The 27,838-nt window shown below is 41.7% G+C and overlaps 1 protein-coding gene across 1 annotated transcript in view; it reads left to right on the top strand.

Annotated features, from left to right (window-relative positions):
* Positions 1 to 8,104: 8,104 nt before the first annotated feature.
* The window catches only part of Klf8 (Kruppel like factor 8), a 153,962-nt gene continuing 134,228 nt past the window's right edge, over positions 8,105 to 27,838 (top strand). The window contains exon 1 of the mRNA XM_041646143.1: positions 8,105 to 8,359. The gene's annotated coding sequence lies outside the window, so the exon portion shown is untranslated. The remainder of the gene's footprint in view (positions 8,360 to 27,838) is intronic.

Raw genomic sequence — 27,838 nt, 5'->3', positions numbered from 1 at the left:
CAACCCCACCTATAATTAACATGAGATCAGCATTATTGAGATGAAATCTTCTGGAAAGTGTTTCCTCAAGGTTAATATACAAAGTATTTTCCAGAGCAGGACCAAGACTGCATCTCAGACTGGCAGCTGAACTTGGTGCTGTGTAAACGTCTCCTGGGTGTTCCTGACTTTGACAAACATGCAAACTGCAGTACTAAAGGGTCATGGAGACCAGAGCAGCTGAGGCTTAGCTTTGTGAGAGGCCAGGAGAGACCACTGGTGAAGGGGTTTCCACTGCAATGGGTGCAGTGGAAACCCCATTATTGAAGAAATCATGGAGAGATGTTAAAGCTTGGCACCATGTAGCATGATGAGAATTCTTACAGATATGGCAAGGGGCCATTGGTGAAGAGGAAGCTTCAGGAATAGTGGAGACCCCACCATATTGGAGGTACCAGTGCCATAGGACACCGGCTACCTTAGTGACTGACAGGTGGAAAGTGGAGCTGGCTTGAATCTACAAGACAACTGCACATTCAGTGGGTTGCAGAAGCAGAGAACTGGAGGAGCTTCCCGAGCCCCATGGAGCCCGGGAGACTGGGAATTCTTACCTCTGGACTTGGGTTTTGCTTTGATTTGACTATGACTGTGCCCTGGTTCTTCCCTCTTGAAATATTGTAGGAACTGAATATTTTAAAGAAACTGAACTTTTAATGTTTGACTTTTTTAATGTGCACCGGTTATTTTGCCTGTGTGTATGTCTGTGTGAGGGTGTTGGATCTTCTGGTACTGGAGTTACAAACAGTTGTGAGCTGCCATGTGGGTGCTGGGAATTGAACCAGGGACCTTTACGAGAGCAGCCAGGGCTCTTAAGCCCTGAGTCATCTCTACAGCCCTTAGTGTTTGAAGTTTTAAAGACTGTGGGACTTTAAAAAAAATAAGAGTGTGCTTTGTATTGTGGTATTGATATTAATGTAAGATCTTGTGGATTAGCAAGAAAGTAAAGGTTATGGTTTAACTACGGTGTACTGGTGCATCAAGTTGGCAAGTAGTCAAATGTTCTGATTAGAGGTTTTTTTGGGGGAGTCAACTGACACAATTGAAAGTCATCTGGGAAAAGGAACCTCAACTGATAAAGTACCTCCATAGGATTTCCTGTAGGTAAATTTATAGGGAATTTTCTTGATAATTGAAGTGGGACAGCCCAGCATACTGTAAGCATTGCCACCCAGGGGCTGGTTGTCCTGGATGGTATCAAAAATGAGGCAGAGCAAAGAGCGAGGAGCAAGCCGGGAAATAGCGTTCCTTCATGCTCTCTGCCTCAGTCCTGCCTCCATGTTCCTGCTCTGCTTGAGTTCCTTCCTCGACTTTCCTCCGTGGTGGACTGTGAGAAGGGTGTGTAGAACAAGTAAGCTCTTTCTTCTCCAAGTTGCTTTTGGTGGTGGTGTCTGTATTACAGTCATAGAATGTAGCTAGGATTCTTCAGAATCTGTCCTCTGAAATGTGATACCATAGATGGAGGTAGAATTTAGACAGGTTTATATTTGAGATACAGACTTAGGAATTCATTGGCTCATATTCAGAACCACTGTACTGTAAGAGATCACACAGGAAGACAATATAGATAGAATAAAAAGGACAAGAGAAAACTAGAGGTTCTCTATTATTTAGAGCTTAGCAGAAAAGCCGTCTGAAGAGCAGCCAGCAAGGTAAAAGTCAAAACACAAGAGTATTTCTATGCTGGGCAGTGGTGGTGCAAGCCTTTAGTCCCAGCACCTGGAGGCAGAGGAGTCTCTGTGAGTTTAAGGTCAGCCCGGTCTATTGTGCAAGTTCCAGGACAGCCATGGATACAAAGACAAATACTGTCTGGGAAAAAACAAAATCCAAAAAGAAGGAAAGAAAGAAGGAAGGAAGGAAAGAAAGAAAGAGAAACGAGTATTTCTTTTTTTATATAATAAACACATTTTATTATTTTTTAAAGATTTATTTATTATGTATACAATATTATACAATTATTATGTATACAACTTTCTGCCTCCATTTATACCCACACGCCAGAGGAGGGCGCAAGATCTCATTACAGATGGTTTGGAGCCACCATGTGGTTGCTGGGAATTGAACTCAGGACCTCTGGAAGAGCAGACAGTGCTCTTAACCACTGAGCCATCTCTCCAGCCCCAGAAACGAGTATTTCTATATGAAAACCATTAGGAAAAGAACCACATCACTTCCTGGTCAGTTATACTAAATGTTTCAGAATGACAAAGACATTTAAGGACTGAAAAATGATAGTTTGATTTAGAAATAGGGACATCACTGTAGATCTACAAAAATGACCACTTAAGTAGCATCACGAGGAAGAAAAGCATGCTGAATTATATTTAAAAGTAAATAGAAACTCTCAGAGAGTATTAAGTTTTCACAGGAAATATTATGATGGAAACCATAAGAATTTTAGACTGGAAGCTTCTAAAGGGAAAGAAAACATCTAACTCTGAGCAGCTGGTAAAGTTCTTCCACTTGATGGATGTGCAGTAAATGTTTCTTGAGCTCAACTAAATTACATGCAGCTCCTACTCCCTCTCTTAGGGAACTATGCCAATCAGAGTGGAGGTACAACCACAGCATGGCGGCATGGCATGTTCTCTGCCCCATGGTAAATGTACCTTCAAAACGAGTGCGTATCCATGAAGCCAAAGTCCCTCTGAAAAATACTCAACTGCTCTTGGATATCTAAGGATCATTGGGGGCTTTCAGATGTCCATCTTGTGGCCATTTATTATTTATTAAGGATTAAACACTAAAATGCCTTCCCAAGCCAAAGTGATCGCATAAGTAAGTGTGTGGAATGTTCTAGTAGGGACTACAGTGAGCTCATAAGATCAAATGACATCTGAAGAGGCCAGGCACTGATTATTTCCAACCAATTAATGACCAATTGGAAAGTGTGTATAAACATGGAAAATTAAGTTTTATATCGAAATCTAGATTTTATACAGAAATCTATTTTTATTAACAATGGGTCAGCCTTTTTTAAAATTTTTGTTTTATTTGCATTGGTGTTTTACCATGGGTATCAGGTCCCTGGAACTGGAGTTACAGACAGTTATAAACTGCCATGTGGGTGCTGGGAATTGAACCTAGGTCCTCTAGAAGAGCAGTTGGTGCTCTTAACCCCTGAGCCATCTCTTCAGCCCAAAAATCTAATTTTTATACAGAGATTAACTTTTACATAGTATTTTCCAATGCTGGTAGTCTTTTCGATTTGACACATACACATGTATGTTTGTGAACATAGTTGCACATATATACTGTAGGCTAAATAAAATATATCTGTTGACATTTAACCTATGAATTGTGGATTTGTGAGCTCCATTTTAGAGCACTTTTAACTCTTGCTACCAGACTGCCGGGAGTTTCTCCACCATCCTTACTAACATGCTTGCTCTGATTTTCCCAAAGAATACAATGTTGGAGCCAGGCAGTAATGGCACACGCCTTTAATCCCAGCACTTGTGAGCAGAGGCAGGTGAATCTCTGAGCCTGGTCTACATAGTGAGTTCCAGGACAGTCGGTGCTACACAGAGAAACCCTGTCTTGAAAAATGAAAACTAGAACCCCCCCCCCCCCACAAAAAAAAAAAACAAACCCAAATCAAGCAAGCAAAAACAATGCTGGCTGTTTATTTATTTATTTTTTGATGTAAAAAACTATCAGAGATTCCTATTTTTCTACAATAGCTACTTCTTAGCTAAGCTCTATCTTAGCCACTTTAGGGTATATGTACAGAAGCTTGATAACATTATTTCCTCCATACTTCTGTGTTACATGGATAGGCAATGATATTGCAGGATATGGAGATTTTCTTTCTTTCTTCCTTCCTTCCTTCCTTCCTTCCTTCCTTCCTTCCTTCCTTCCTTCCTTCCTTCTTTTCTCTCTCTCTCTTTTTCTTTATTTTTTTCTTTCTCTCTTTCTCCCTTCCTTCCTTCCTTCCTTCCTTCCTTCCTTCCTTCCTTCCTTTATTTCTCTCATTCATTCATTCATTTATTGTTTTTTTTCGAGACAGGGTCTCTCTGTGTAACAGTCCTGGCTGTCCTAGAACTAACTCTTGTAGACCAGGCTGGCCTTAAACTCACAGAGATCTGCCTGCCTCTGCCTTCTGAGTTATGGGATTAAAGGCATGTGCCACCACTGCCAGGCTGAGGATTTTCTTCCAAGTCCACTCTTTTCTGAATGAAAAGATGAAATAAAAGGAGGACAATTACTCCTAAAATAGGAAGAAGATTTTTAGTGTATATATAAGGGAGAAAGCAGAGAGACGAAAGGGTACAGGCTGAACGTGCCTGGCAGACTAAACGGGAGCTTGAGACAAAGAGAGGAAGAAGGAGAGCAAGAGAGGAGCAACCTACCCAAAAGCTAGTAATCAGGCTAGGGAAAGGGAAGTGAAGACCAGCCCCTGGGAGCGGGAGGTTTAGGATAGAGGGTGTGGTGAGAAGTTCTGGGAGGAGCCATAGGTACTGAGGGGATTCTGGGAGAACTGGGAGGAGCCACGGGTATTGAGACTGCTGTGAGAGCTGACAGAACGGGTCCCAGTTGACTTTGCTATGTTAATAGATGTCTCATTTAGCCATTTGTCCTGGGTTTCCGAGATGTAATGCTTTCCACTGTAGCACAGCTGTCTTCTGCATCAATCAAGGCATATTTTTGTTTGTTTGCTGCACAACTAAATAAGATACTACATATATTCCGTTCAACACGCCAGAGCGCTGTACTGCAGAATGTTTGAATATAAACAAGACTCAGACCAAACTCATAAGGAAGCTTGTGCGGTCTAGTAAAACAGCATCTAAATATCTGTAGTCTAAAACAAATTGGAAAGTATTGGAAGATCAGAAAAATCAGGACCTGGTTTAGTTTGGGGCTAGGAAATTGGCAAGAGAGAGAACTTCATTTTTCATTCATTCATTTATTCACTCATACCTCTATGATAAATTTATTAAACGCCCTTATTTCGCCAGTTATGTCACAAGTTTCTAAGAGCAAACTACTATCTAATTCAGAGCATCCATTACCAGAAGTCTGGAAACTGGGCCTGGTAACACCTGTAATCAAAACAATACTGAGTTTAGAACCTATCATGGGTAAGCAGCTGAGAATGTCTTGATAATGGCTAAAGACAGCTCTTTAAAAAAGGATTCTTATTCTCGTAAGACTTTTTGTCTTGAGATTAAATAGCTTTCTGTCCTTCTGCTGGTGAAGGAAGGTGGGGGTTTTTGATGACCTTGCATCAAGGTCAGAGGTTATAAAATTACTCACACAATCCTTGCATTTACATACCTAATGCCCTTCATTTGCCTTGCCTACATCTCTGACCAGTTAACTCCAGAAAATCAGCTTACCTGTTTTTCTAATATCATGGTACACTACAGATTTCCTTAAGAACTATATGGGAAAGTGTTTGTCTTCAGAGCCCTCTGACTGACATTTAAATTCCAGCTTTACCATTTCTTTGGGCTGGAGTTTTGGACAAGTCTACCTCCCAAGGCTTCTGTTTTCTCATCTGAAAATGAGGATAATAATAATAATAGCCAACTCATTGTGATGTTGTATAGTTAAATGAGGTAATATACACTAGTGGGTGTGAACGAATATAATCTCACTATAAAGCAGAGAAGATTCTATTAATTTAGATGGTCTTAAGTCTCCAAAAATCTATGCTCCCTGGAACTATTAAGACCCTAAGTGAGAAATCAGCTACCAACTGCAAATCCTAAAGACAACCCAAAATCACACTGCTAGTAGGCCACAGCTTCTACCAGTTAACCTTAATGTTAGCCCAAGGGTAAAGTATCTAGGCAGATTTTTTTTTTAATATTTATTTATTATGTATACAATATTCTGTTTGTGTGTATGTCTCCAGGCCAGAAGAGGGCACCAGACCTCATTACAGATGGTTGTGAGCCACCATGTGGTTGCTGGGAATTGAACTCAGGACCTTTGGAAGAGCAGGCGATGCTCTTAACCACTGAGCCATCTCTCCAGCCCCTCTAGGCAGATATTTTAAGAGATAATAAAGGCAAGTTGTTTATAAAAGGCATCTATGTCTTTAATACCGTCTTTTTTGGCTTGTTTAAAAATAGATACTAGTCTGGGCGGTGGTGGCACATAACTTTCAATCCTAGCCCTCGGGAGGCAGAGGCAGGTGGATCTCTGAGTTTGAGGCCAGCCTGGTCTACAGAGTGAGTTCCAGGGCAGGAGGGAGGGCTACACTGAGACCCTGTCTTGAAAACAGTAACAGTAAACCAAAACCAAAACCAAAACCAAAACCAAATAATAATAAAATAAAAATAGGCATTACTCAATAGAGACAAAAACAAATAATTGAATAAAATAAAAATATATATTACCCAATATATCTCTGAAAATACTGCGCATAATATTTTTTTTAAATTTGTTTTTCCTATTTTATGTTCATTGGTGTTTTGCTTCCGTGTACATCTGTGTGAGGGTGTCATAAGCCCTGGAACTGGAGTCACAGACAATTGTGAGCTGCCATGTGGGTACTAGGAATTGAACCTGGGACCTCTGGAAGGGCAGACAGTGCTCTCAACTGCTGAGCCATCTCTCCAGCCCCAATATTTTCAAACATATATTTATTGGCTTCCCACTATACAGCAGCCAATACTCATATATATATATATATATTTAAAAATAGATTTATAATTTTATAAAATACAAGTATATATATTTGGTTTTTATTTTTTCAAACATTTTTTTTTTGGAGACAGGGTTTCTCCGTGGCTGTCCTGGAAATCATTTTGTAGAGCAGGCTGGCCTTGAACTCACAGAGATCCATCTGCTTCTGCTTCCAGAGTGCTGGGATTAAAGGTGTGTACCATTGCTGCGGCCTGGCACTCTTCGTTTGTTTGTTTGAGACAGGATTTTCCTGTGTAGCTTTGGCACCTGTCCTTGAACTCGCTCTGTAGAGCAAGCTGTTCTGGAACTCACAGAGATCATCCTGCCTCTGCCTCCCAAGTGCTGGGATTAAAGGCATGCGCCAGCACTGCCAGGTTCCTGGCCATATTTTACAGATGGAGACAAAAGGATGTTCTGAACAATTGAAAGTGACCCAGGAGGGGAAAATGGTCAAGTTGGCTCTAAGATTTTCTTTTTGTTTTTTGGTATTGAAACCAGGTGTTATCAAGAACTAAAAAGGACACTAGCAACAAACATATATATTTTTTTAAGTTTTTCAAGACAGAGTCCTGGCACTAGCTCTGTAGACCAGGTCGGCCTCAAACTTACAAAGATCCCCCTGTCTCTGCCTCCCAAGTGCTGGGATTGGCATCTGCCACCACTGCCTCTCAACAAATATAATTTCTGATGGGTCACTGTAGAGCTCCACTTTCAGCCCATGGGATAGGTCCTATGCAATGCTCTTCTGACTTCTGAGTTGCCTGTTTTGTGGAGTGGGGTGGTGGTACTGGAAGGCTTTTTATGGTTTGGTAAAGGTATCACGCAGATTTCTGGGTATCACTACAGCTTCTTTTTCCATTCTAGTCAGAAATTTGGAGTCACATGGATGAAAGGTGATGACAGTATCCCCCCTCCGCCCCTGCACCAGGCATAACTTGGAGAAGCCCCAAAGGCCAGGAGAGCTATTAAGCCCCTTCAGTCTAGAAAGTGCACAAGAGTGGGTGGTGCCAAGGAGGGCGTAACAGGAACTTTCTGGAGTTCTGGCTGGCTAAGGAAGAGCTTTTACCAGAAGCAAAGTTAAGTGACCCGGCCTGGTGTGGTGGGGCTGAGCCTGGCTTGGCCGGAAGGAGTTTGGGTGGGGTAGAGTGGGCCAGCTTCTGGACAGAGGTGAGGAGGGGAGGCTTCCACTAGGAGCTAACCCCAGCTTCATAAACCCAACAAAAAGGTCTGGGGCATTGTTAAAAAGGCCCTAGGATTCTGTCTGCCCATTTAAGAGGGAGGAAAACCCCAGTTGTGTGATGCAGCTTTAAAGGGGCTGGTGATTGACAGAATGTGTAGCAGTGGATGGGGTGGAGCCGCTGGGTGGGGTCTGGGACAGGCAGCTGGGAGAAACCAAAAGGGAGAAACAAGCAAACCATTGCCCCAGATATCGCTAAGGCTGGGCAAGGGACGCTCCTGCGAATGAGGGGAAAGGAGGGTTTTCCATCTTACCACCACTCACACCACTGGCTAACTCCCTCACACCCTTCTGTCTCGTCTTAAGATCAGTACTACGGAGTGTGCCGGCATCTCCCTAAGTCTCCCTGGGCTTGGCTCGCGGGGCGAGGCGGCGAGGACCCGCGCGCGCTCTGGCCCTGGAAGGGGCTGGCAAGAGAGGATGCCTTCGGAGGCACGGAACCCCAAAGTAAGTCTCTTTCATTTTGCGCGGCCAGCACCTCGCCTTCGGCCGCCCTCGCAGGGTTTCGGCGGGGCGGGGACGTGGCCGCATTTCTTCGGGTGGCTCACTCCTGGAGGAAAGAAGGGTGGGGCAGGGTGGAGTAGGGTGGAGGAGACGGGTGGAGGGTGGTGCTCTCGCGCCCTGAGAGGCCACGCGGCCAGCCCGTGCGCACTGAAGCGTGTTGTGTGTTTACAGCCTGGGTTTCCACTCCTGGTGTTACTGCTTCCCTGCCACCCTTCTAGCATTCTTTCTTTTTGTCACACTCCAGCATCCCTATCAGGTTGCTTGAAACCTCAAGCTGCGAGCTGGGAGGGCTCCATCTTGCCTGGCTTCTTAAAGGGGCAGTGCACAATTTTACCTAGGGGACGTCTCTACTTGGACTGGCAATTCAGTTTCAAGAAGAATATCTATCTGTGTCTTACCTTGTTTTAACACTGCCTGTTTATTGGAGGGAATTTATGTGCAGAGAGCGGCACCTCCCTCCCCCAGCTTCCCCTTCAAACTTGGTTGTAATATCCAGTGGAATTTTAGGAGGTGCAGCGTGGGCATTGATGCCAATGTGCACATTAGTTAACCACAGAGTCAATTGGCTCTGCAGTTTTAGCTGAAGGGAAACATTTCCATTTCTTAAGAGATAACACTGCAGTTTAGATGACTTGAACAAATTAATTCATTCTACAAATATATATTTAATGCCAACTTTATTGCCTGTGGCTAATTATGCTGCTGGACGATGTGTATAAAATCTCAAGGCCCTGCAGAATGCTGTCAGTGACTCCTTTATTAGCTGATTGCTGGCCAAGACCTCCTCCCAGGATATGGAGAAGAATGTTGAATTTCATTCCAACATTTGCCAAGCATCTCTAACATACACACTCCTAGTTCATATGTATTTTCTTCCTATCAATGCTGGGAATCTATATACTCAAACCAAAGGAACTGGGAGCACAGGCTGGGTAACAGGATAGCTAGTCAAAATGGCTTGCAAAGTGAGTGTGTTGGTACATGCCTGTCGTGTCCGCACACGGGAGGCAGAGGCAGGTGGATCTCTATGAGGTCAGGGTCAGTCTGGCCTACATAGTAAGATCCAGGCCCCCAGAGCTACAGAATGAGACACTGTCTTAACAAAAACAAAAAACAAAAAACAAAACAAAAAAAAAACAAGCTTTGGAAGAGAACAGGGCAGATCTTGTATGCTCGATCATTTTCACATTGGTGTCTTATCCACTACCTTGTGTTGGGAAGGAGGTCCTCACTACCTCCCTCCCATTAGCTAAAAAGAATTGGTATAACAAAAATTCAGGAGAAATGGCTTTTATGGACCAGGGACATCTTTTACATGTGTTTCTCTTTTGTTTCTGCTTAGCGAGGGTGAGGGTGGCAGGATTGAGGATGGAACTTAATGATGTCTCCACACACAGTCCACCAGTTAGCTGTCTCTAGTTTAAATGCAGAGAGTCGCTTTCTTCTGTAATACGCTGGCTTTCATTGTGTCTCTAGGACCAGTTCTCATCAAGAAAAGGTGTCTGTTCTAGGTTCCCCAGCAACATTTTAAAGGGAATAACAATCCTCTATCCTGTGTCTCCTCGCCTCTATCCTGTGTCTCGTCTGTACATCTTCTAAATTTCAAACAGTCTTATTCCAAACAGCCCATATTATTGAGTTGGCTGGATTCAGATTAAAAAAAAAAAAAGACAAAAAAAAAAAAAAACCACGACTCAACATTTTTCCTGTGGCCTCCTGAAAACAAAGGAAAACACCTTCAAAAGAACCACTCCTGGTTGGTTTTGACAGCGGGAGTGTAGTCTTGTCATTGAGTCAAAAGCCACTTGTGCATACCAAACCTCCCCTTGAATGGAGGGAGGGGAAGGAACTGTGTGTTGATTCCGCAGCCACTATTCCGCCTTTGGTATTTATGTCATTTATTTGGGGCTGCTGTATTTCTGTTTTAACATTTGCTTGTCCCTCGTTTCACATTTGTTGGATTTTCTTTGTGGGGAATTTCTAGTTGTATATTTGGGAACTAGGAAACGCTTAGCTGTCATATTGTTGCTGAAATATGCTCAATGCCTTTCTAGGACAATGGAAACTTTATGAACCTACTAAGAAGTACTCAAGGAAAGCAGTAGAAATTTTCTCCAAGGGTTTTAAGTGGCTTTTGCGTTATTTGGCGTCGTTCTGCTTCCTTGGATTTTCATCTATGACAAGGAAAAGGGGCTTCATGAGAGATAATTGTAAAAAAAAACAAAAACAAAAGAGAGTATCTCTCTCTTTGTCTCTGTCCACCTTCTGTCTCTTTCTCCCCCTTCCCCTCCCTCTGCCTCTGCTTCGCCTCCCTCTGCTTTTGTAATTCCGTAGCACTAGTTCCAACCCTCAAATTGCCTTTTGGAATGCCTAGACTTTCCTATACTAGAAAAGTTTGGACAGCTTTGCTTAAGTCCTGTTTTGGTTCTTATTCAGCCCACAAAAGTAGAAAGCTGCAAAAGAGAAAAATTTCAACACAAATTTGTATTGTATCATGATAGTCATTTATTCATTTAGTTATTTCATGTATTTCAATTTTTAATGAATTCATTCATTAATTCATTTACCATTGTGGAGATGCTCTTGGAAGACAGCAAAGATATGTGTTGGGTAAAGATCTAAATTAGTAGGAATAAAGTATGGCATGCTGGGGGAGAGCTACTTAATCCAGAATAGTCACACGAAGCCTCTTTGACACAATACAGAACAGAATATCTCCTGAAATCAGGGAGGTAGCTATGAGGATATTTGAGAAGGGTGTTTTATGTGGTGTGTTCCAGGACTAGCAGGAATCCCATTATTGCAACCATGGTAGCAGATACCTGGTATCCCAGCACTTTTGAAGCTGAAGGACAGCCATTGCTAGCTTGAGGTACATAAGCAAGGCTGTCTGAGAAAGAAAGGAAGGGAAGGAGAGAGAGGGGGCGAGCATCATTGGAGATAGGACATGAGGTCAGTGAGACAGAGGAAGGCAGATGCTGCAGAATAGGACGTAAAGACTTTGGCTTTTTTCTGAAGGAGTTAGGATGCATTTTTTTCTGTTCTTTAATATTGTAATTATCTTTTTTGTTTTAAGTTGAAACAGAATTATATTACTTCCCTCCTTTTAACCATTCCCACAAATTGATAGCACAGGGTGGTGGTGCTGGTGCAAACCTTTTATACCAGGCAGAGACAGGTGGATCTCCTTGAGTTTGAGGCCAGCCTGGTTCCAAAGCTATAGAGAAATCCTGTCTCGAAAAACCAACAGAGAGAGAGAGAGAGAGAGAGAGAGAGAGAGAGAGAGAGAGAGAGAGAGAGAGAGAGAGAGAGAGCTGAGCTGTTGAGCTGTTGATCTTGACAAAGTTGAGGTATATTGTTTTGCTGTTTGGCTGCAATGCTCATTGTAAAAATTCTTAGTAGAAGCCAGGTGGTGGTGGTGGTGGTGGTGGCAAACGCCCTTAATCCCAGCACTTGGGAGACAGAGACAGGTGGATCTCTATGAGTTTGAGGCCGGCCTGGTCTACAGAGTTAGTTCCAGCACAGGCTCCAGAGGTACAGAGAAACCCTGTCTCAAAAAACAAAACAAAAAAAAAACTTAGTAGGAATTTTTTGTGAGTTGTTCTTACAAACTAGTACTTAATTTTCACGGTGGCCTTTATTAGCATAATTATCTGAGGATGGTTTCAACGTGAAAATACAAACGGCTCCAGTGCATTTTAACAAAAATATCACCATACATTTATTAGCACTAGGGAAATTCTTAACTTTAATTACAAAAGTGTCACAGATTTTATAATGCTATTTATCATGGAAATGTGAAATATTTGTTTGGAAATCTTTTTTAAACGTTCAGTACTACAAACATTATTTCTTCTTCTCTTTCTTTTCTTTTCTTTTCTTTTCTTTTCTTTTCTTTTCTTTTCTTTTCTTTTCTTTTTTTTTGGCTTTTCTAGACAGGATTTCTTTGGGTACCAGTCCTGGAACTTTCTCTGTAGACCAGGTTGGCCTCGAACTCAGAGATCCGCCTGCCTCTGCCTCCCAAGTGCTGGGATTAAAGGCGTGCGCCACCACCACCACCGGGCCACATCAGTTCTTTTCAGTTAGTTGTTCAATGTGCTTTTCCTCAAGTCCTCTAAGAAGACGTTCCATGTTTAGATGTCTCACTAGCCTGGGGAACTCAGAAAGCCAGAATGAGAAGAAAGGAGTTAAAGGAGAGAGAAAAAGGACCAGAGATCATAGTGGAAACTCTAACAAGGCAGTTTTCAGTGTCTCCATTTTACAGTTTGAAAATTCCATAGGCCTTGAAAATCCCCCTTCTTATTACAGATCCTCTTTAGGAGTGAAGTAGGTGTGTATGTTGGATGTATGCATGGAGAACTACTTGCCCCCCTCCCCCCATAATTCTCAGTTTGGCCACATAGTAGACTCAACTTCATGAAAATTTGGATATTTTTGCCTATCTGTATAGATTTGGATTAGGTACCTGGGGAGTAACCTGAAAGAAGGTAGTTTTAAAATCAGTCTTCAGCAGCACTCGGGAGGCAGAGGCAGGCGGATCTCTGTGAGTTCAAGGCCAGCCTGGTCTACAAGAGCTAGTTCCAGGACAGGAACCAAAAGCTACAGAGAAACCCTGTCTCGAAAAATCCAAAAAAAAAAAAAAAATCAATCTTCAGGTGATTTATACACACACACACACACACACACACACACACACACACACACTCCCCAATCACCCAGAGATCAGAGATGTGCCAACCACTCTGAACAAAACCTTCCCATAAGCAGTGGGCATGGACAACTGTTATTTAAGCTGGACATGGTATATAGTCCATGCCTTTAATAGCTGTGGTTGAGGTAGAGGCACGTGGAAGAGACAGGTGGATCTCAGAGGTGGAGGTCAACCTGTTTTACAGAGAGAGTTCCAGGACAGCCAGGGCTGGGTAGAGAGAGACCATGTCTCAGAAAACAAAACAAAACAAACAAAGCATGTCAAATTTCAGGCCTTGACTTAGATGATCCGGTTCAGAAACTCTTATGGGTGGGACCCAGTAATATGGATTTTAACAAGCCTCTAGGTGGCTCATTGCTTTAGAATTTAGAGGATCTCAAACATTTGTTCCAGGTCCAACACACCTGAGGATATAATTGACTTCATTCAGTAACTGAAGATTTCTGTGCTTGCAGGTGATAGGCAGGAAAGATGCGCTTGCTCCCACCCTGTGTCAGGGCTGCATTCCCACGCCATCACCCCACTGATTGTATTGCATGCATCATGTGCCCACCTCTTTTTTTATTTTTAGCTGAAACCTTTGTTTATTGTGCATTGCTTTATTTGATCTTCCCAGTAACTTCGTAAGACAGATACTGTTATCATCTCTATTTCACAGATGAAGAAACTGGGGCTCAGGAGAGTCGTTACTAAAGATCATACAGACTAGTTAGTGAAGGATAGATTGGAGTGATATTTTGTTTGTGTTTTAACAAATTAAGCTTGGCTGAAGATCAGAGGACACAGCTAAGCCACTAGAAGCCAGGCAGTGGTGGCTCACACCTTTCATCCCACGCCTTTAGTCCCAGCACTAGGGAGGTGGAGACAGGAAGGGTTCTGCCTGGTAGAGATGACTGTAAGGCAGGGGGAGACTAGAGCTCAGTGTAGTGGGAGGATTTAGTCTGAAGGCTCAGTCTGGGGATAGGATTGCCCCTTCAGTCTGAGCATTGGTAGAGGTAAAAGGTCTCCCTAGCGGCTATTGCTTCTCCTATCTCTCTCGGCTTTCACCCACTAATACCTGACTCCGGGATTCTGTTAAGAACAATTGAAATTCTAGCTACCGTATATGTTCTCTGTTGTATCCTAGGAGATTTTGTTCTGTCAGCTGATGTCCTCCTGTCCTGACTTCCTCACTTTTTCTTCTTTTGTCCTCCTGCCTATCCTGCCATGCCTACACAGTATACTACCTTGCTCCAGACTCTCTCTTAAGCGCTTCCTTTAGATGCATCAGTTCATACCCTGGTCACAACAGTCCCTTGAAGTAGGTGCTGTTGTTTTCCTGCTTTATAATTGGAGCACAGGAAAACCAAGCAGTTTGCCCAAGCTTCCAGAGCTTGTAAGTGGCAGAAAGACATCTGGTGTGGAGTGTGCAAAGTGTGCACGCTGATCATTTCGTCATACTGCCTTATCGGCAGTAGTTTGAATGAGAAATGTGGCCAGTGGGCTTGGGTCTTTAGACACTTGGTCCCCAGTTGGTAGCACTCTTTGGGGAGATTGTGGAACCTTTGGAAGACGGAACCTTGTTAGAGGAAGTAAATCACTGGGAGCAGGCTTTGAGTGTTTCTAGTCTCACCCTTACTTTCTGTTCGCCCTCTCTGCTTAGTGCTGTGGTTCAAGATGTGAGCTTTGAACTTGCTACTCCAGCCGCCATGGCTGCCACTTGCTGCCATGCTTCCTCGCTATGATGGCCTCTTAGCCTTCTGGAGCCATAATCCTAAACAAACCCATTCTTCCATAAGTTGCTTTGGTCATGCTGTTTTGTCCCAAGCAACAGGAAAGCTATGAATACACCTTTCTAGCCATACTTTCTTTCCGGGTCTCAAGCAATCTTTCCTCGATAGCATGCAAATTAACATCCACTTTGTCTTCACTTTTGATTTAAATCCTTTCTGAAGCTGTGCTCATCGAAGTTACCACAGGCTCTCTCCTGCCTAGTGGTAAATCTTTAACCCTTCAAACTATGGCCTTCAGGGTTGCAGGCTGTCCTTTCTTCAGAGCCTCCCCTTGCTTGTCTGTTCTGTCAGTGTTATTTCTTAGATTTCCACTTGCCTCTTACTGCTCTCTGCACTCTCTTCTCTCGCTACTCTGGAATCCTTCAGTATTTCTGCCGCTGCTTGTATGATGACGTCTGTCTGCATGGCAAGTCTCCATTTTCAAACGGAATGTTTCTCCCGAGCCTAGACCACGCATCTGTTAACTGGACAGACATTCCAGCATCTCACATGTGGTGTGTCTAACACCCTTTATGTATTGCCAAACCTTCCATTTCCCTTTTTGTCTTCTGGGTAGCAGTGACCTAACGGACTCAGTTACCCTTTCTTTTCCTCCCTTTGCAATTATGCCAATCATGTTTTTTCATTGTCTCTAACCTGGCGTATTAAAACAGCTCTTTTGCTGTTGTTTTCCTTGCGTATCTGTGTTTCCTGTTGAGTTGTATGCTCCAAAATGTGTTGGGGCCCTAACTTTTTCAGTGCCTTAGAATGTGAGTGTATTTGAAGATTGTTGTTTTGTGTTTGGTTTCTGAGACAGGGTTTCTCTGCGTAACTGCTCTGGCTGTCCTGAAACTTGTTTTGTAGATTAGGCTGGCCTCGAATTCACAGAGATCCACCTGCCCCTGTCTCCCAGATTCTGCAATTAAAGGTGTGTATCACTGTCGTCACCACCTGGTGAGACTTTTTTTTTTTTAATGATTTTTGAGATGGGGTCTCTCTGTGTAACATCTCTGGCTGCCCTGGAATTCGCACTGTAGACCAGGCTGGCCTCGAACTCACAGAGATACATCTGCTTCTGTCCACTTGGATGGGAGATTTTTTTTAAGAGAGGCAGTAAAGTAAGAATGAGGTCAACCGTACTGATTTAATTACTGGAAACATAAGATGAGAAATTTAGACACAAAACTCACACATTGGTGCTAAGTGAAAAGCTAGACAGCGAAGACAGCTATCTGCAAGACAAGTGGGAGGTCTATACCTAATCCCTCCCTCGGAGCCCTCAGAAGAAACCTCCCCCTGCCGCTCTAGCTTCAGATTGCTGGTCAGGAGAACTGTAGGACAGTGTGTTTCTACTGTTAAATTAGTGTGTGATGCTTTCTTATGGTAGTCTCGATAAACTAATATCGAGTCCAGTCTGTTGTATAACTTAGGCCTTTTCTGAGATTTTAACCCTTTCTTGTCCAATGTTGAGAATCTTTCAGAGATGCCCTGTCATAGGATTAAATCCATGCCTCTTCATAAGACACTTTTGTCTACAACCTGCTATGCAGATAGCAGATTTTTCCCCACCATAGGACTCCTGTTAAACTTATTAATATTTCTTGGATATGCCATATTTTTTCCCACAAATTCTGTCTTTAGTCCTTGCTATTCCCTTTCTCTCTAGTGTCTTTCCTGGGCTAGGAGTGTACCTCTGTGGTGGAGTGCTAAGCCAGCTCGTTCCCGTTCCAGCACTGCAAACATTCCATTAGCGTTTTCTACTTCAGCCCACCCTTGCATCTCAGTTTTCTCTTTCCGGCAAACTCCTAGGTGTATCATGAGCTCCAATTCAAATTCAATGAAGTCTAGCTGTTGTTAAAAGTATACGTAGGACTTGGGTAGTCAGGGTGATGGGAAAGGGATATTCCCATCAGGAACAACATAACCATGGAAACAAAGGCAGAAATATAATAAATATAATGTGGGTTGAAGGAGATTGAAGCAAAGGCAGCCGCTGGAGAAGACAGAATGCTCAGGCTATATAGCATTCACTCTTTCAGATCCTACATATGAGTGTACTCGTGTACACTGAGTGTACTTGATATGCCTGGTTTAGTTCACTTAGTATAGTGTCCTTTAGCTTTTGCATGTTGTGGTGTATGGCAGCATTTCATCTTTATCATGATTAGATAATTCCATTTTGGTGGAATTTCCATTTCTTTTTCTTTTGGTTTTTGGAGACAGGGTTTCTGTTTACAGCCCTGGCTTTCCTGGAGCTCACTCTGTAGACCAGGTTGGTCTTGAACTTACAGAGATCCGCCTGCCTCTGCCTCTGCCTCCTGAGAGCTGGGATTAAAGGTGTGCGCCACCACCGCCTGACAATGCAATCTCATTCTTGTCTTTTACTTTCTCTTTTCATGCTTCTGGGTACCTGTCCAAAATTACTTGCTTGTTCCAATCTCTGGAAGTGTTTTTTCCTAATAGGTTCAGTTTTAGGTCTTACATTTAACGATTTAATCAGTTTTGAGTTGATTTCTGTAGCTGGTGATTGGGACTGCATCTACATTCCTCTGCATGTAGATAATCAATTTTCCTAGCACCATTTATAGAAAGACTGTCATTTCTTCAGGTCATTCTCTTAGAACGTCTGCTAGAAATCAATTGTCTGCAACTGGATGGACTTACTTGTCTCTATTTTGTTCCATTGGTATCTATCTGTTTCTATACCGTTTCTAACAGCTGGTCTTATTTATGCCTTTATGCAGACAATATAGCTTTATAGTATATTTTGAAGACAGGCAGATGATGCCTATGTTGTTCTTATTCTATAAGGTAGCTTTGAGTATTTAGGGCTTTTTGTTTATATATGTTATGATTTTTTCTAGCTAGGAGAAGAATGTTATTGATATCATAACAGGGTGTGTATTGAATGTGTGCCTTGCTTTAGGTAGTGTGCATATATTAATGTTGTTTCTTCATTTTTTTGTTTTTTCAAGAGTTTCCTTGTGTGTAGCCCTGGCTATATTGCATCTTGGCTCTGTAGACCAGGATGGTCTCAGATCAAACTCAGAGATCTGCCTGACTCTTTGTCCTGAGTGCTGGGATTAAAAAGGTATATTCCACCTCTGCCTGGCAATTTTTGTTGTTGTTTTTTTTTCAGACAGATGAAAGGTTTGAAAAGTGAGACAATAGATAGAAAACTTCTTGATAGGTCACAGTTCAAAGACCTGCACACTGATATCAGGGTGCACATGTCCATGTTTTTGAAGAATGTCTTCTCAAAATTAGACTTCATTGTCAGCACATAAGAGAGTCACCAGAACCCTGAGCAGGTGCTTCAACCTTAAATATTTAATTTATTAATTAAAGTTAATATCTTTGATTATAATTAAAGTTAAGATTTGTTGTTGTTTAAGACAGGGTCTCATTATGTACCTTTGGCAGTCCTGGAACTTACTATGTAGATCAAGCTCGCCTCAAACTCACCAAGATCCTTATGCCCCTGTCTCCTAAGTACTGGTGACTAGGTCTTAAGCATGGACTGAGTTTAAGAAATGAGAAGTTGTGCCGTGGTGGGATCCCCGTTTCTGCCTCTTGGCCCATCATGGTATAAATTGCTCCGTTTTACCACACCAGTCCTACCACGGTGGACAGACACCCAAAACCATGACCAAGATAAATCTGTCCCTCTAATACTGGGCATGGGGGTAGGCACTGTCATTTAAACTAACTCAAGTAAACTAATATTTATTTAATCCCATTCAGGAAAAAATGAGATTGTATGGAAAGAGATAGGAGATTGGTGGGACTCCAAAGTCTCCAAAGTTCTCTCTGTGTGTATCTGTTGTTATCCCCACTTTTAGAAAGCAATAACCCCTAGTGGGCAAGAGATAACTTCTTTGTGTGCTGAGTTCATGTTACAGTTGTTATGGTTCAGTTACTTGAAAAGACTTTGGATATCATCATTCTGTTTCCAAACTCACGGGACTCTGATATGCCTAGCTTTGATCAGTTCTGGGTTGCTAGATGGGTTCTTAGGACCATGTAATATGACCAGGGCTCACAGCTTTGCTAACTAGTGAGGTGTTTCCAGGGGATAATTTCCCCAGTCTCTGTTATTCTATTATAGCAATAGGAAGCAGATGAATATAAGTACCTAGCGTAGAACATTCAGTCAATAAATGGTACACACATGGATTTTCTACCCTTTCTCCTGCTCTTTCCTATTAAAACCTACTTGGATTGGGCCTGCTATAAGTCCATGCTTTCTCACTCAAACTCACCTCAAATTCTGAGACATTTTTATATCTGTCACACCCTGTTCAGCCTACTTACAAATTTGACACCCTAATTTGCTGATGAACTGTATGTATTCCTTCATCTATCCTTTACTTCCCCGAGATATGCTCAAACCTTAGTGCACATAAATTCCTTGCAGTTCTGTTTGTAATGCAAATTGAGCCTGGAGATTCAGACTGGAGCCTCGGAAGCTCTCTCCTTTCTAACTGCTTGACTGACCTGAATGGATTGCACAGTGTATAGTAAAGGGAAAAGTTAAAATTTCATCAAATCTGTTTTCTTTACAGGAAAAGTGATTGCTATTTAAATATGTTAAATGACTTTCTCAAGGTCACAGAGCTAGTCAGTGACAGAGTCCAGACTTCAGTCCTAGTAACTGCTGTTTATTATGCTGTGTTTACTAGTCTTTGCTTAAAATCAATTCTCGAAGCAATGCCTTGATTTTGAATTTCTTTTTCTATCTCACCTTAGCCTATGAAAGTACAGTAGAGGAATTTTATTGTGTCTTCATTGAATATAATTTTGTTTTGTTGAATTATTACTTTATTTACTGTTGTGTCCTTGTAAATAGATTAAGTCAATTTCATTGAACACGAGTGATGATTACTTTATGAAACCTTTAAGTAACATAGAAGGCTGCTTCTTACACTATTCATACAGTTTTATTGGTCAAAAAGGAGAAGTGAGGCTGATTCAAATATCTGAAGATAAGATTCATAGTTGCTGATGAGGGAGAGGTAAAAATCTTTAAAATGTGCTTTTACTTCTGGTCTGAAAGCATGCCTACTCTATCCGAATGAGGCTGAGGTCCTCTTGTCTCAGTGCATGGAGGGTCAATGGACAACTTACTTATTAGATAGCAGCTATCTTTCAAGCTATTTCTTGCCAGGTCCCTCCGCCCAGAATACCTACAAGTTGATGAATTTACGATAATCTGATAGCCCAGGCATCTGACATTTGAGAACCTGCAAAACCCTCTTGGGTATCATTGGAATCCACCACTTGAGTTATTCGTCTTCAGCTGTGTTGCAATGTGTGTGACCATGTTTATAATGCCTGGTGGTACCTTTAACAACCTGCAAGCTTTTTCTCGTTTGTAAAAATGCATTTGGTGCAGTTGTGTTAAATTTGTCCTTTTTGACTCACTCAGGGGATTTAAAATATAATATTCATAATTGGGTAGGTTTATGCTTGGGAAGCTAATTTTGCATTTCAGCCTCCTGCTAGTGAGAAACAGTACATTCATAGGGAGGAAAATATTCAAGCAAAGCAGCCTCTTGGTGAGTAGTCAAGGGTCAGGGCAGCACAAGCTTCTGAATGCCCAGCATTGTTTCTTTTTCCCCCTCTGTGTAAATGTTATTTTGTTGAATCAACGTAATACAAACCTGTGAAACGCCATTTTCCCGTGTTATGAATAAGTAAATATAGAATCAGTGAAGTTAACTAAATATCTTCCTCTAGGTCACATAAATTGTACTTTAAGTGATAGATCATGTCACTTTTACTCATCAAAGTTAGCAAAATGACAGATTCAAAGTCACAGGCTTTTTAAAACGTATTTGCTGGTTTCCCATGATTTACCAATTTTCTTCTCACTGCCTTACAGAGAGTGAAAATTAGATCAGGGGCCTCTGGACTCCTATAGTAATAGACTCAGTTATATAGAAATATCTTAGTCATGTCTGCCCTGAATGCCTACAATGTAAGAGGATTCCAGAAAATACATATTTATGTATGTCTATAGGCACAGATAAACATACTCATTCAGAAATTGCTATCCTGATATACACAGACTTATAAAGATACATTGCATAGGGAATGGAGAGATGACTCAGTGGTTAAAAAGCACTGACTGTTCTTCCAGAGGATCCGGGTTCAATTCCCAGCACCCACATGGCAGCTCACAACTGTCTGAAGATCCAGTTGCAGGGGATCTGACACCTTCACACCAATGCACATCAAATAAAGTTAAATAAACCATAAAAATATTTAAAAAAGATACATTGCATAAATGAATATACTTGGTTTTCTGATGTTATAAAAAATCATACCATAAATAGTGTCTTATTTTTATTTTTCAAGACATGGTTTCTCTGTAGCTTTGGAGCCTGTCCTGGTACTCTCTCTGTAGACCAGATTGGCCTCAAACTCACAGAGATCCACTACCTCCCTAGTGCTGGGATTAAAGGTATGCGCCAGCATTGTCTAGCTTTTTTTTAAAATGTGCATTTGTGTTCTGCCATGGGTGGTAGGTCCCCTAGAACTGGAATTGCAGATCGTTGTGAGCTGCCATATGGGTGCTGGGAATTGAACTAGGGTCCTCTGGAATGGCAGTCAGTGCTCTTAACCACTGAGAAATCCCTCCAGCCCCCACAAATAGTATCTTATACTGAATTCATACTGCTTCTAAACTTGGCTTCCTAACTTTCTGATGTGATTCATTCTTTCAGTCTCCTGTACTTGAGCTGTTAGTACAGTTCAAATTTTCTGTGCATAAATGATCTGTTTCTCTGATTACAGTACAGTTAGAACCAGAAGGTCTGGGTGGAACCTCAGGAGAATATTTCTATGACCACAGAGTGGGTGACTTAAAACACAGAAATTCATTCTCATAGTTCCATAGGATAAGAGCCTGGCATCAACATGCTGGCAAGGCCAGGGTCCCACACAGACCTCTACACTAAGATCCTTGGTTGGCTTTTCCAGCTTCTTCTAGCCCCATGTATTCCCTGGCTTGTGACAACACAACTGATTTCTCTGTCCTTTATTTGTGTGTATGTTTCTCTCTCATCTCATGATGGCTTCTTGTAAGAGCATACTAAACCAAGGTCTCCCTTAATCACCTCATCTTGATTTTATTCACAAAGACTTAAATGATTTTTAAGTAAGGTCTCATTGGCAAGAACTAACCACAACATAGCAAAAACTTATTTTGAGGGATACAATTCAACCTGTAAGGCCATATCCTCTGACTCGCCAGGATTCATGCCCTTCGTATGGGAAAAGATTTTCAACCTATCCCAGTATTCTCAAAGGTCTCAACCCAGTCCACCACCAGTCTAAGTCAAAAAATGTCAACTAGACAAAATCAATACAAAAGTCCCAAGTTTCATCTGTCATTTATTTAAATAAGATACGGTTGGTTGGTTGATTGAGAGGTCCCTCCAGGGGCAGAATTCTTTTCCATTTGCAGACTTGTAGAACCTGGAAGAAAAATTAAGAAGTCAGGACAGGGACAAAACAGGCATTGTCATTCCAAAGTCCTTCAAACTAAAAGAATGAAAGGAATCATGGGGTCGAAGCAGGTCAAGGAACATTGTCGAAAAGGTCAAAGCCTGAGAATGATCCTGTGGTGTGATTCTCTGTCCCCTTGGCCTGGAAGTTTTGCCCTCCCAGCCAGAGGAGCAGTGACCCTGCCATCCCTGCTGACGGAAGTGTTGGGTTTGGCCCAGGCCTCTGCAGCCACGCCCTGGCCCTTCAACTCCCTCTTTCATTCCTGCTCTTCTCTGTTCCTTTAAATCAAGACGAATAATGCTTCTGCTGGCATGGGGTTCTCACAAACTTGTTGAATATCTAACCCACATATATGTGTGTGTGTGTGTATTATATATATGTATACTTATTTACACTGGAGAGTATCCAACTGTTATATATTTATTTTGTTTATTGTTTGCTTCTCACCACTGACTACCACTTCATGAGGGCTATACCTTTTGTTTGTTAGTGTTCAATGTTGTTTTCCCTAGAACTTGAAATGACACATAGTCCATTGTTAGAATTCAATATCTGTTCATGCAAAGAATGCACAGAGGAAGATGGTTTTTATGGAGCATCGATTTGATGGTGGGTATTTTCACCCCACTTCACTATATTTATTACTTTTTATTTTGTGTCTGTTTGCTTGCATGTATGTATGCATATCTAGTGTATACCTGGAAACTAGAAAAGGGTGCTAGAGCCCTTGGAACTAGAGTTACAGATGGTGCTGAGCTATCATGTGGGTGCTGAGAATTGAAGCCTGGTCCTCTGCTAGAGCAGGAAGGGCTCTTTTTTAAAAATGATTTATTTTTATTTCACGTGCATTCATGTTTTTGCCTGCATATATATCTGTCTGTATGAGGATGTTGGATCCCCTGGAACCAAAGTTACAGACAATTGTGGGCTGCCATGTATGGGTGCTGGGAATCGAACCCTGGTCCTCTAGAAGAGCAACTGGTGTGGTTAACCACTGAGCCATCTCCCCAGCCCCTGCAGCAAGGGCTATTAATCACAGAACTGTGCTTGAGAGATTTTATAACCGCCAAGTAAACAAGGGAGGATCAAGTGAAAGCATGTGTAAAAATCAGGTCTGTCCCTTTGTCTCTTAGGACAAAGTGACAGCAGCTTCTCCTATTATGTCAGTGACTGATGGTTCCATCCGATTAAAGGTTGTAATGTAGAGTTTCACATTAAGAAACTACGGGCCTTTTCCTCAAGGAGAAAAGAATTTGGTGCAGAAAGAAGGAAGCATTTTGCTTGTTTTTTAAAGGGGCGTGGATAGTGGCCTGAAAACAGCAAGGGCATAGTAAATATAAGGGTGTGGGTGTAAAGCAAGAAAAGCAATGGCATACTGTATCACCACTATAAATACCCCACAATGGACTATACTGTCTTAATCAACAGCAACAGCAGCAGCTCTTGGACCATCTGTTGCATTTACTACATGCCAGGCACTGTGCCAGGCCCTAGGGGTAAGAATGAATATGGCTTAATATGTCCCCTGAAGATATTTATGGTCCACTTGAGTGGGGGAGGCCCACAAGGAAGTAGTTACAACCAGGAAATGCAGAATACCCAACTTGAAGGGAACAGACAGGTTTAAGGGAAATGACAAGGGTAATGGCGGTCAGAAAAATAATGTTTCAATGACATGGAAAGGCTTGAGTTAAAGCTTTGAAGATGAAATTTTTGTCAAGGAAGCAAGCAGGAGGACGATTTTGTGAGAACGAGGAGTGATCTGAACTCAACCTGCCTGGCTCTGAGTTCCCTGGGGGCGAAACAAGCCTGTCTGTTTTGACCACATTCTTGGTGCCTAATGCGTGTTTGGCCACATAAGAGAGTGCTGCTAGTATTTGTGGCCACACGGCGACACCTCTGCATTTCTATTTGGATGGAGCACACAGTCTCTGTAAGTGAGCAGTTAGAAATGAGGGGCAGTTGTAGGAAATCTTTTGTATAAAGTTCCCTTACTGGTGATTCCCCGTTAAGGGTGCTCCTTTTACAAGAGAAAGGGAGAGGGCACCCAGAAGCCCAGTGAAGACTGTCGTTGTAAAGGCGTAGAGTCTGTGCTCTGCCTGTGCCTCCCACCCTTCTCTTTACCCAGACACCCAGTTTCTCTCTTACCATTTGCTCTTTCCTGTGTTCAGTTACACATTTTCTAGAAATTGATCATTCCCTTTGTATGTGGAGGTTAAAAGTTGGAATCAGAGTCAGGGTTTTATATCTTATATTCCACCTTTTAAAGGTACCCCCTTCCACGCACGCCTTTGATCTCAGCACTCAAGAGGCAGAGGCAGGTGGATTTCTGTTGAGTTTGGGGCCAGCCTGATCTACAGAAAAAGTTCTAGGATAACCAGGGCTACATTGAGAGACCCTTGTCTTGAAAAAACAAACAAACAAACAAACAAAAGCCAAAAACCCCACAAAACAAAAGAAATTAATAAAGAAAAATAAGATAAAGTTTTCTACTATTAGTGTAGCTAAGATGTTTACCCCAAATTGGACTTGAATAAATAGAGCATTTTCCCCAAGTTACAGGTATCTCTGTTTTCATTTTATTGTACTATTATTGATATAGACGTTGTATTGCTGTACCATAGAAGAAAGTGTTGCTTGAAAAAAGAACATTTTAATAACTTTAGGAACATACTATACTTTAGGATTAAGAGGCCATTTGATCTCCCTTTATGATTCGATAACCAAAGAGGCTAGATCTTACCCAAATTGGATTTGTGGCTCACTTAGCGCTCCCCAAGCTGGTTGAAATCCTCAGATGTACAAATGAACAAGCATTACAAAGAATATGAATTCTAGGGAGATGAAAGCTGGTGTACAGAGAGGAGTTAGAGTTTTAAGAAGTTCTCCTATGGATAGGAATTATAAACTGATGTACTGAGCATACACCACAACAGACTGGATGAACATGAAGATTATGAAGATTACGGCTTTGGGCTTTAGCCAATTCCCTGTGAACTCTGAAGTGATAACAATACTATTATCTAAAGTACAGTGTCATATGAATTTTCCCAAGTTGTTACCTGATGGCCTGCTTTCTGTCCAATCCAGAAATACACACTGCATTCACTTTTTATTTTGTCACTTAATTTGTGATGGTCTGATGTTATCTCCTGGTCACATTGAGGTTTGGATTGTGGGGCAGAATAAAACAGAGCTGTTGGACCTTATCTTTGTGTCATTTCAGAGAGCACGTGATATACATGTGATGTTACTGGTGCTGTTAACCTGGACCACTTGGTGGTGTGCCAGGTGTCTACACTGTAAAAACACCATTTTTTCTCTTTTTCTTGAGAATAAATCCAGCTTACTACTCTTGATTTTTCATGACAGGATTTCTCTGTGTAGCCCTGATTGTCCTGGGACTCTCTCTGTAGACCAGGCTGGCCTCAAACTCACAGAGATCTGCCTGCCTCTGCCGCCTGAGTGCTGGGATTAAAGGCGTGCGCCACCACCACCTGGCTAGCTCACCACTCTTAAATCTGGACCACAGAACAGCTGCAATATCATCTGGGAGCTTGCTAGAAATATAGACTCGCAGGCCCACCACAGACCTACAAAATCAGAATCTGCAAGTTGACAAGATCCCAAGTGTTCTTTATATACATTAATATTTGAGCCTTATCTAGAGGAATAATCAAACATGTGTACAAGGAGACCTGATAAAATGCATTTCCAGCTTCAGTGTAACAGGGAAAGAAAATAGAAACCATCTAAATAGTAGGAGAAAATCTAATTCTGATATTTTGATAGCATGTAAGGCATACTAAACAATGAACTAGAGCCTCATGGATAAATTAATTCATACACAGGCATACACACACCCACACACACGTGCATGTATGCAAGTATGAAAAATTACTCCAGGGAGTAAAGGAAATGAGATGGTTACTTGATTGGCTAACTCTAAGGACATGTATAGTGCTTTGTTTTTCCAAAAAAGGAGCTGAAGTAAGCATTGTGGGTTATAATTCACCGAAGTTTTAAGGCACTAACATGGATTTTCATTACTTTAATTTTTGTACATTTTCAAGTGGCTTACATATTATTGAATGCAAAACAGGTAAGTATACAGAGGCAACCAGACAAAAGTGCCCTTGCTTTCATAGGACTTTTTGGTAAGAGGCATACATGGATCCATCTCTCTTTTGTCTTACAATTCAAATTGTAAATGTTCTTGCATTGTCCTCTTTTCACAAGAAAACATAATTGAAAGCAGCAGTGGCTGTGTATATCTGCCACAGTGATCAACAGTCCTTTAGACATGTTAGCTGCTCAGGACTTGTTGAGCTGACTTAGCTCAAACAGTTTAAGTTTACAGTATAAAGTATACTTATCAAAGTATAGTGACCGATGGTATCATGTGGCAACAGTGACAGTGACCTTTTATCTCACTGCTTGTAATTTTTGAATTGATTGATTGGTTGATTTAGTGTGTGTGTGTCACAGTATAACTTGTGAGAGTTGGTTCCCTCCTCCCATCGTATAGTTTCTGGGCATTGGTTGCAGGTTGTCAGGCTTGGCAGCAAGTGCCTTTACCCACTGAGCCATCTCACTGGTTTTCTCTTCCTTATTTTCAGAGATTCATCATATAGTCTATGGTGATTGTTCAAGATTATGTCATAGATATGAATTAGGAATTCCCAAAGTTCCTAGGAAGTGGAACAAAATGACAATAGCCATTGCCAAGTCAATTAAAGCAACATCTTTTGGCTTATTATGTGTAAAAGACTATGGCAGCTTTATGGGGACATGTAAATCTCTGAAGGAAAGTAAAAGGTAAATTATAACGACAACATTTTTGCTTTTTTTATTTTCTGGCTTAAAAAGGAAACTTCAAGAAGTTCCAGGTCTAGGTCTCTAATGAAAGTGGCATGTGATGTTCTTTAGAAACACCTGGAGAGTGGTTTAAAGTGGTGAGGGCTATATCCCAACTGCTGCTGTTCTCATGTGATTGGTCTAGACTGGTATGTGGGAACTGGGGTCGTTTTAAGCCACTCTAGTGATTTAGCTCTGTAGCTGAAGTTGAAAGTCATGGCTACAGAGTCATGTTTCCTTGAGGAGCTCAAGTAGATTATTAAGTTATAGTCAGTCCTTCTGATGTAGTAAAATAATAGTCATTCTGTTCATTTCTGTCAAGGACATGCAATCCTTTTTACCAGAGTGTAAAGCACTCTTAAATAACAAAATTACTGCCATAACTCAAAGGAATTCACTTGTGTATGAAATATTGACAGTGATTATATTAATTTTATATTATTGCTTTAACAAGTTACCACAAAACTAGTGATTTAGACCAGCACAAATTTATTTTATTACTGTTCTCAAACTCAGAAGGCTTAAAATGAAGGTGTTCACAGGACTGCCCTTTCTGGAAACTCCAGGGCAAATCTTGCTTGCATTTTCTAG

The sequence above is a fragment of the Microtus oregoni genome, unplaced genomic scaffold, assembly GCF_018167655.1.
Source record: "Microtus oregoni isolate MIOR12 unplaced genomic scaffold, Mior012 000121F_000, whole genome shotgun sequence".
NCBI classification, from domain to species: Eukaryota; Metazoa; Chordata; class Mammalia; order Rodentia; family Cricetidae; genus Microtus; species Microtus oregoni.
Note: the sequence above shows the minus strand (reverse complement) of the source record. Positions and strands in the feature narration are given on the sequence as shown.